The 8,887-nt window shown below is 44.4% G+C and overlaps 1 protein-coding gene across 2 annotated transcripts in view; it reads right to left on the bottom strand.

The window, feature by feature from the left end:
• The window catches only part of GABRA4 (gamma-aminobutyric acid type A receptor alpha4 subunit), a 58,260-nt gene that overhangs the window by 818 nt on the left and 48,555 nt on the right, over positions 1-8,887 (bottom strand). The window lies entirely within an intron of this gene.

The raw sequence follows: 8,887 nt of genomic DNA, 5'->3' as shown, positions 1-8,887 counted from the left end.
AAAAAAAAAAAAAAAAAAAAAAAAAAAAAAAAAAAAAACCTGAACAAGAAATCTCCTAGTGGCTATAATATTGACATGGCCAAATCCGAAACTATCAGCATCAAATGACATCAATTTAAACTTGATACCATTAATCTAAGGATCCTTGGCTTGTTTTTTTCTCTTTTGGGGCTGTGATTGGGAATAAAAAGCCCATACTGAGCCTCAAGGAGTTAAAGGATAATACTTGGCCCAGGTAGCTCCACCCCTCTGGGCTTGCTGAGCATGTGCTAACTGGAGGAGCAGGTTAAATGGGAGCTCAGAAGCCTAGGCAAAGGGTGGTGGACAGACTGCAGGAGAGAGGAATGCTTCTCCAGGAAGCTAGACAGAAGGTTGAGCCTGAGAGGGGACCACAGAGCAGGTAAGGCCCCCAGACAGTGCCTTCTCCATCCACCACCCCCAGGGCCCTGTCCTTTGGACTTTTTTTTTTTTTTTTTGGTTGAGAGACTGACTGTTTGGCCTATAGGGGCCATGCCCCAAACGGAAGAGCCCTATTGGCAGGAAGTAGCCCAGGGAAGTGAACCTGGACTTACTACAGGGAGGATCCTGCTGCTGTTGCTGCCTTGTGCTGGGACCTGGTGGAGAGAGAGGGCTCGGGTCCCACTACCACACCCCGTAAGGGCTGAGGCCCAGATGTAGGAGGAAAGCTGAAGACTCCTGGCTTAAGGTCAGGAACAGATATTGCTACCACCCTGACAGGGAGGCCTGGGGCAGAAGTCTGGTGTTCTAACCACTAGGCCACCCCAGCCTCTGATCCCACATCACACATGGAAGAGAATGTGGGGAGCACAGTGTCCCAGACCTGAAAGTTGGCCAGAAAAGAAGGGGAGATGGAAGGCACAAATAGATTTTGAGAAGTTGCTGAAATGGACCCTAGAAAACCATTAACAGGAAGCCCAGCAACAGCAGCAGCAGAGCTAATGGCTCCAGCACTCTCTGCCCAGCAGCAGCAGCATCAAGCAGATGATTATGCTCATACAGCCACTGGGGGCAGCAGCAAGTCTCACCAGGGGAGCGGGAGGTACCACCCTAATGCCATCCATCCTGGTGAAACTGACAAAGATGGGGCACACAGATGGCCCAGAAGCATTCCTCGTCACATTCAAGAGAGTCGCTGCCATGACTACGTGGCCAGTGGAAAGCTGGGCCAACCTATTGGCCCTCTACTTGTCAGGCCTGGTCCAGGCTGCATACTGGGTCTTCAATGTGGTGGCCACCCAGGATAACACCCAACTCAAGGCAGTAATTCTGGGTGCCTGAACATCTCTCCCGAAACCTACCGCCAGTGGTTCCTGCCAGGAGGAATTCTTGCTTGGGGCTCAGCCCTGGGCCATTGCCCAGAGTCTGAGAGAACATTGCTGGTGGTGCCAGAGGGTTGCACAGGGGTTTAGGTGGCATAGAAGGTAGGCATGGAACAGTACACACACATCCTCTCTACAGGGGTGTGTGCATGGATTATAAGGCAACATCCTGAAATTCTCAGAGGTCATTGCCCTGGCGGAGAACTCTCTCAAATTGCTCGGGTCCAAAGCAAAAATGCCCAAAGTCAGCCCGTCATGAACCCAGGGCATACATATTACTGACCTCCAAATCCAGCCAAAGGTTCCCTGGGAACTGGGATGCCCAACCACAGGGGGTAAGGATACAAAGGATACAAAGGTCTCAAAAGAGCCCAGAAGTCCAACCTCAGTCTGTTAGGAGGGATTTGGACCCAATGGCCCACAGAGGCCATTTCCACCGGGAGAAGCAGTGATGGGATTGCCTTCAACCGCAGGGTTTTGCTTTGCCTGTGGGCAACAAAGCAAGTTTTGGCAAGACCACCTATTCATGGATTGTAATTATGAGGAGGCCTGGACCTCGGACAGCCAGGCTCAGAAAAGGGGCCCAAGGAAATTGTTAGTCCAAATGGACAGAGTGACCATTCAAGGACTGATCAGGGTTTGGCTACAGCCAAACCCTGGTCAGGGAATGGCTGGTGGGGCCAGGAGGGAAGCACGGAGGTATGATCTACCTCCAGTTCATCCACGGAAATATACAGCCCTACACAATGAGAGAGATGAAACTGACTGTGCAAAACCGCACCAAGCTGGTACAAAGACCTGGCCTATCTGGTCATCCTGGCCAAAGACCTGGCCTATCTGGTCATCCTGGGGTGTGACTGGTGGTTTTTGGAAGAAGTTGTCCAGAGGGTGTCACATCCCTAGTGGAGGCAGAAAATCTCCAAAAAACCTCAGGAAACAGACCTCAGAAAACAGGAGATGGTCACAGTGGTCGAGGAAGGGTGCCATAAGAGGAGTGCCTAGGAGATGTCGAGGACCCAGAGGAAGGACTGTCCTTGATAAATGACCATGCACTGGGGTTACACTGGAGCAGTAAGGGTCCACCACTACCTCTCAATGTGGGCTTGTTGTCTGGCAAGATGGACTTTGTAGCCTGGAAGCAGCAGAGTATATAATCCACTCTTGACCTAATGAAAGAGTATTGGCAGATACCCTTGATGCCCAAGTCTAAAGAGACAACTGCCTTCTCCATCCAATTTGATGGTATCAATTTAAGACCATGCCCTTTGGGATCCCTGGGGCCACTGCCACCTTTCAAGTGCTGCGGCCACATGGGGCATAAACAGCCACCTACATTAACAGTATTTTCATATATAGTGAAGAGTGGGCTGACCATATAAGGCACATTATTGCAAACTACAAGCTCTTATGGAGACAGTGTTTATGGCCAACCCAATCAAGTGCTACCTGGCTGCCACCAAAGAAGTCACTTACCTGGGGTATATAATGAGAGGGGGAAAATTACGATCTCTGGTGGACAAAGTCCAAGCCTTAGCAGATTGCTCCATCCCCTCCACCAAGAAGCAAGTTCGCTGTATACTGGGACTGTCGGGGATGAATCTCTGACAGTACCCCCACCTTTGCTACCACTACTGACCCTTTGATGGACCTGGTAAAGGATTCAGTACCCCAATAAATCTGTTGGATGAAAAACTGTGATGAGGCATTCAAAGCATTAAAAGACCAGTTGATCCTGGAACCGGTGCTATTCCACCCAAAGTTCACAAAACCATTTATTGTGCAAATGCTCAGGGCACTGCTGTCTCAAGAATTCAGTGTAGAAGAGCATCCCATCCTCTTTCTCAGTAGAAAGATGTTCCCCTGAGAGGTGGCATGCTCAGTCACTGAGAAAGAGGCCCTGGCTCAGTCACTGAGAAAATCGGCTGTTGCTGTCCTGTGATATCACTTATGGAAGCAGCCCTTCTGTCTAGTAGCAGACCATGCATCTCTCCTGAACTCCATGAAAGACCACAATCCATACATCGTACAGTGGTATCTCTCGCTGCAGCCATATAGCTGCTACATGTCCCACCGCACAGGCAGGGAAAACAAAAATGGCAATTTCTTCTATGAGCCAGAGGAGACATGGATCAGCCCTGTGACATCACAACTTGGTGGCTGAGTGGGAGGGTGTGTGATGGGGTATCCAAACCCCACACAGGGCCCGAAGGTGTTAAAAAGACAATACTGGGACCAAGTAGCCCTGCCCCTCCAGGCCTGCTGAGCATGCTCCATCTGGAAGAGCTGGTTAAATGGGAGCTCAGAAGCCCAGGCAAAGGGTGATGGACAGGCTGCAGGAGAGAGGAATGCTTCTCCAGGAAGCTAGAAAGAAAGTTGAACCTGAGAGGGGACCACCCAGCAGGCCCCCCCAGACAGTGCCTTCTCCAACCACCACCCCCTCTGAGAACCTGTAGGGCCCTTGGACTTTTTGTTGTTGTTGAGAGACGGACTGCACTATAGGGGCCAAGCCCCAAACTGAAGGGCCTCCTGGTAGGAAGTAGCCCAGGGAAGTGAACTTGGACTTACTGCAGGGAGAACCTCGCCAGAGTTGCTTTCCACAGGGCCCTGGATTGGGACCCAGTGGAGAGAGACGGCCCAGGTCCCCATACCACATCCCTTTAAGGGCTGAAACCCAGATGCTGGTAGAAAGCTGAAGATTACTGACCTAAGGTCAGCAACAGATATCGCTACCGCCCTGACAGAAGGGCAAGGGGCCAGAAGTCTGGTGCACTAACCACTAGGCCCCCTTGCCCTCCAAGCCCCCTATGACAGCGACATTCATATTTTTAACTCTGGGCTCAGAGTCACTGGTATGTTCTTACAGCTTTGGTGATGTAAAACAGCTCTAAATCCAGCTTTTGGTAAACTTGGTTTACCTGCTTTGTATCACTGGTGCAACTCAAAGCAGCTGGAGTTCACCAGGGAATCTGGCCCCTATTTCCCAAGTTGACACATTGTGGCCCAAGGATACTGACATACTGTACTCTCCTAGATGCCACTGTGTGGTAATTGCTGGCAAATGCTGACTTTTCAAAGGCAATGACTGCACTCCACATGCAGTATTTTCAAGCTCAAATTGTGTTATGAAGCAAAAAACTGTGCAGATTTAGAATAACTGCTATTAAAAGGCCAAGTGGGTGGAAACTTCTCTTTATATATTCCATATACCCTTTCACAGCATGCATTTCATCTTGGCAGCAGAAAGTTATTCACTACTTTATACTCAATTAGACATTTTTATTTTGTTGAAAACAGAAAAATAAATATTCACCCCAGTTTTTTGTTTTAATCGATATACATATTGAAATACTGAAAAGATCTAATATTGAAATATTACACCAAGTGAAACACAAGTACATATGCCTCTACCAAATGATTACATGTCATTTCATCTCTGTACTGTGATTAAAAAAAACCATCAAAGCCCGCTATAGATAATACACTAGCATTCCTTTCCTTCAACTAATATCCAACTAACATAAAAGATAAGACATTAAAATGTGACTTAGAAGTGGAAATAAACAGGTCTAAGAGCAAACAGGCTAGAATTCCAAAGTCATGTGGCTATTTACCATCACCACTAATGGACAGGCTGCAGCAGACCTCACCAACAATGGCAGCACTCTTGATAACTCCTATCCATCTGACTAAACACACACACACACACCTATCTCTCTCTCCAAAACAAACAAGTATATCAGGAATTCAGGAGAGTTATATTTGGTAAAGTGATAACAGTACCTTGAAAACAGACTGCCATTTCAATGTTCCATCCTCAAGGCACTGTACCAATCTTAACTATTTAATACATTTAAATAGCAATCACATAAAAACTGAGCTGTTGCAAATGTCACATCAGCAGCTTTACTGTGGTGTTCTGCAGGATAATTCCATTCTTAGGTGCCTCTCTCTGCCCATTCATTCTAGAAGGAGCCCAGATGCCTACCGCAGCCTTTGTGAATCCCATGCTTTCCTGGATGCCTAAAAGTCTTTAAGTCCCTTTGTGAATCTATCCCTTGGTCAACAGATTACCTACTGTAGCAAACCTGCTTTATTTGGCTTGGAGGAATTAGTGATACACAGCCCAATGATGTTCCTGAAATGAGGGAAACAATTTTGCATGTTTGCTAGCAATAACTGATTCTCCAGACCCACACTGTCGTTGAACTGATGAATAAACTAGTCTTATTTGTATGAAAATACTGAACCAACAAATTCTTCCAAAATGTGGGAAAGGACAATAAAGAAGAACTTAAAAGATTTCATAATATAACCCATAATCATTAATGAAAGAAAAACACAATGTGCTGAAAAGATCTGCTATCACTGCTGGATAAGTTTGAACATTTAGGGGTGGCTCTAAATAGTACAGCAAGTTCAGAGCAATCTACGTTAGGGGAGATATTGTTCCATCTAAAATTGAATCTACACTTCTAGCTATGACAAATACATACAACCCCTAAAAAGGCATTGCTATTTCTAGATGTTAGGGACTTTCTGAATGAAATGGAAACAATTTTCAAATCTAGAAAAGAAATCTTGAAATAAAAAATAAATACAATGGAGTACAGTTCCTATTAGAAGTCAGAGGTTACCATGTAGAAGTACCATCACAGATATTAAGGACTGTTTATTCTAGCAGAGAAAGACATAACAAGAGTCAATGGCTGGAAGTTAAAAGCTAGACAAATTCAAATTAGAAATCAGGCACAATTTATTTTTTTAAACAGAGAAGGTGATTAACCACTGGAACAAACTATCTAAGAAAGAGGCGGATTCTCCATCTTTGAATGTCTTCATATCAAGACTGGTGGCCTTCGTGGAACATATGCTTTAGCCAAACACAAGTTAATGGGCTCTGTAAAGGGGTAACAGGGAAATTCTATGATCTGTGTTATTCAGGAGGTCAGACTAGATGATCCCAATGTTCCTTCCAGCCTTACAAATCTATGTAACAATCAGGGGGAAAATATCCACTAATATTAATTAATTCTTTTAAAAGTCTCCTTATTCCTTTTGTGTCTGATGATTGCTAACACATGAGCACTCAAGCTTTACTGGCAAACATGTACCCAGAAAGTGAATTTCAAAGATTGCATGTGCAAGTTTTCTCAGAAAGTGAATTTTTAACTTCAAACATGCAAGTTCTGGCACCAGAAGTGCTTATGTAATCAGGGAACACAGTGCCATGTGACTGATCTGACCAATCACACAAACAATACGGCTCAAACTTGTAGTATCAGTGATCAGTTTATAGGGTAAAGTTTTTAAAAAGATATTCCTCAAATAAACTCCAATAAGGAATACATTTGAAGAAACTGTGTTCTGCCTGAAGATCTTCCATGAACAGAAAAAACCCTAAATCCATTGAATATATATGTTTCAAATTATGCACTCTGCTTTAGTCCTGACAACAAAAGCTCAACAGTAACCTTCAAAACATCAACAAAAGAAAAGGCTAAATCGCAGGGTCATAAAAATATAACTCTCCCTTTAGCACCAAGACCATGAGCTGATATATTGCAGAATTGTATTTTTCATAATGCAAATAATGTAACCAAAAAAGCAAACAGATGGAAATATTTTTAGCACATGACTTAGTGGTTCCTTAGTACAGCACTTTGACAAAATGTCAAATATACAGTTGTGATGCTTTTATTTACCTATCAACGTTGCAACCATGACATTTTCTGGTTGCAAAATGTTCTAGTTTTAGAGTATATTTCATGCACACACCTGTACCTGCTATCCTCAAAAGTTTATATTTATGTTTTTATCTAAAAGGTAAAACACAGTCCCTGCAATTTCATGTATATCCTCAAGAAATGGACGTCAAAGTAACTGACCACTGACAGCATATGCCAGTTCAGTTGCAATATATTTATTTCAGAATCTCTCTTAGGTTTTAAATATCTCCCTTTTCCATTGCCGGCTGCTAATTGCCTTGTTTGTTTATTTATTTATGGTGCTGCAGCTTGAATAAGTGAAGGGCTGAATTACTCTATAAAAAGAAGGGGAAATGATACTTCCTGAAAGAAAAACTAATGATTCCATTTGAAATAGAAAGGCTAAGTCACTATTCAAACTGTATTGCCGCATGCACAGATGTGCAGTTTGCATACCTCTGCAACAGGGTTGCTTATAACCCCAAGCAGATTTTAAGATATCTAAATAAAAACTAAAATAAAACTATACATTCAGTACGAGTTGGAATGTGCATTTGCTGTGACGTCGCTGTAAGCTGACTGTATACCAGACTGTGAGAATCACACATCAGCTGAAGGCTTGCAACGCTTAAACAGATGTGATTCACTAACGAGCACTGTCCAAACCAACAGTGCTGTTTTGCAGAAAAGATAGCACTGGAGTTCTTAAAATGGGTGTATTAATCTCTTATGTACAGAGCTATTAGTACATACGTTTTGGCTCTACTTGGGTGACATGCACCTGCAGTGCAGAGGGCCAGCCCAAAGCCCTTTTTACTATGTAATCTCTGTATGGGGAGAGAACTGGGGTGAAGCAACTGTATAAGGGTGACTGCATTCTCCTCCATGTGACAGATAGTGTCTCCATGGCAGCCCTGCACAGATCAGCATGGAAGGCTACGATGTGGGTGGGTTTGATCAGCATTTATATGAATCCATTAATCCCACATATCGTGCACACAGAGGGGTGCAGCCAATATTCCAGCCGATAGGTTGGGATAGGAGTTATGGAGTGGGGACAAGAGAAACAGTTACACACTGGTCCCAGGTTGGGAGTTTTGGATTTAACCCCCTCCCCTCCCCTCCCCTTCTGCACTTTACCTGCAGAGAATCCAGGTACTTGAGTTTTATGTGGATGGAGAGAATTTTGCCCCTTATGAATAGCAAGTCTCCAATCAATATGGGCTAGATTGTAAAATAGCTGCATGGCCCCAAGAACAAAGAATGAATTATGATTCAGAGTCACAATTCATCCCCTGGCCCCCACTTGCCTTATCATTTGTTTTCATGGACCAGCTTAATTTTGTCCCACCCCCACCCCACCTTAGTGCCCCATCAGCTGCTGCTTGTGAATAAGAGGAGGTGCATCCAGGGTTCCTCCTACTTTCTACTCCTATCCATTCCCTCCCCTTCCAGTTGATCCTGGCAGGGAGTAGTCCCAGTTTTCCCCATTGCACCTGGAATTGCAATATGAGCAGGAGGAGTGTTGGGGCAGAGTGGGTGGGGGGAGGAAGGGGTGGCTACTTCCCTAAACAGACAAATAAGGGCAGGAGCAATCTAATCCTTTAATCACCATGAAGCCCTGTTTTGAAATTGTCTTAGCCAGTGAAAATGGGCTAACCATGTATTTAGACTGTATTAAACTTTTTTCTTAATATTGCAGGGGGGAAAAGGTACACACACATATAGAGAGAGAGACACTCTGTTGTTCACACTAAAATTTACATTTCTGAAGACACCACACAGATTACACTTCATTTTATATTGTCACTATATAATATTGTACAATAAACCAGAATAGCC

Source organism: Terrapene carolina, unplaced genomic scaffold (genome assembly GCF_002925995.2).
Source record: "Terrapene carolina triunguis isolate 2854851 unplaced genomic scaffold, T_m_triunguis-2.0 Scaffold66, whole genome shotgun sequence".
Classification (NCBI taxonomy): domain Eukaryota; kingdom Metazoa; phylum Chordata; order Testudines; family Emydidae; genus Terrapene; species Terrapene triunguis.
The sequence above is the reverse complement of the archived record's forward strand: the minus strand, read 5'-3'. Positions and strand labels throughout refer to the sequence as shown.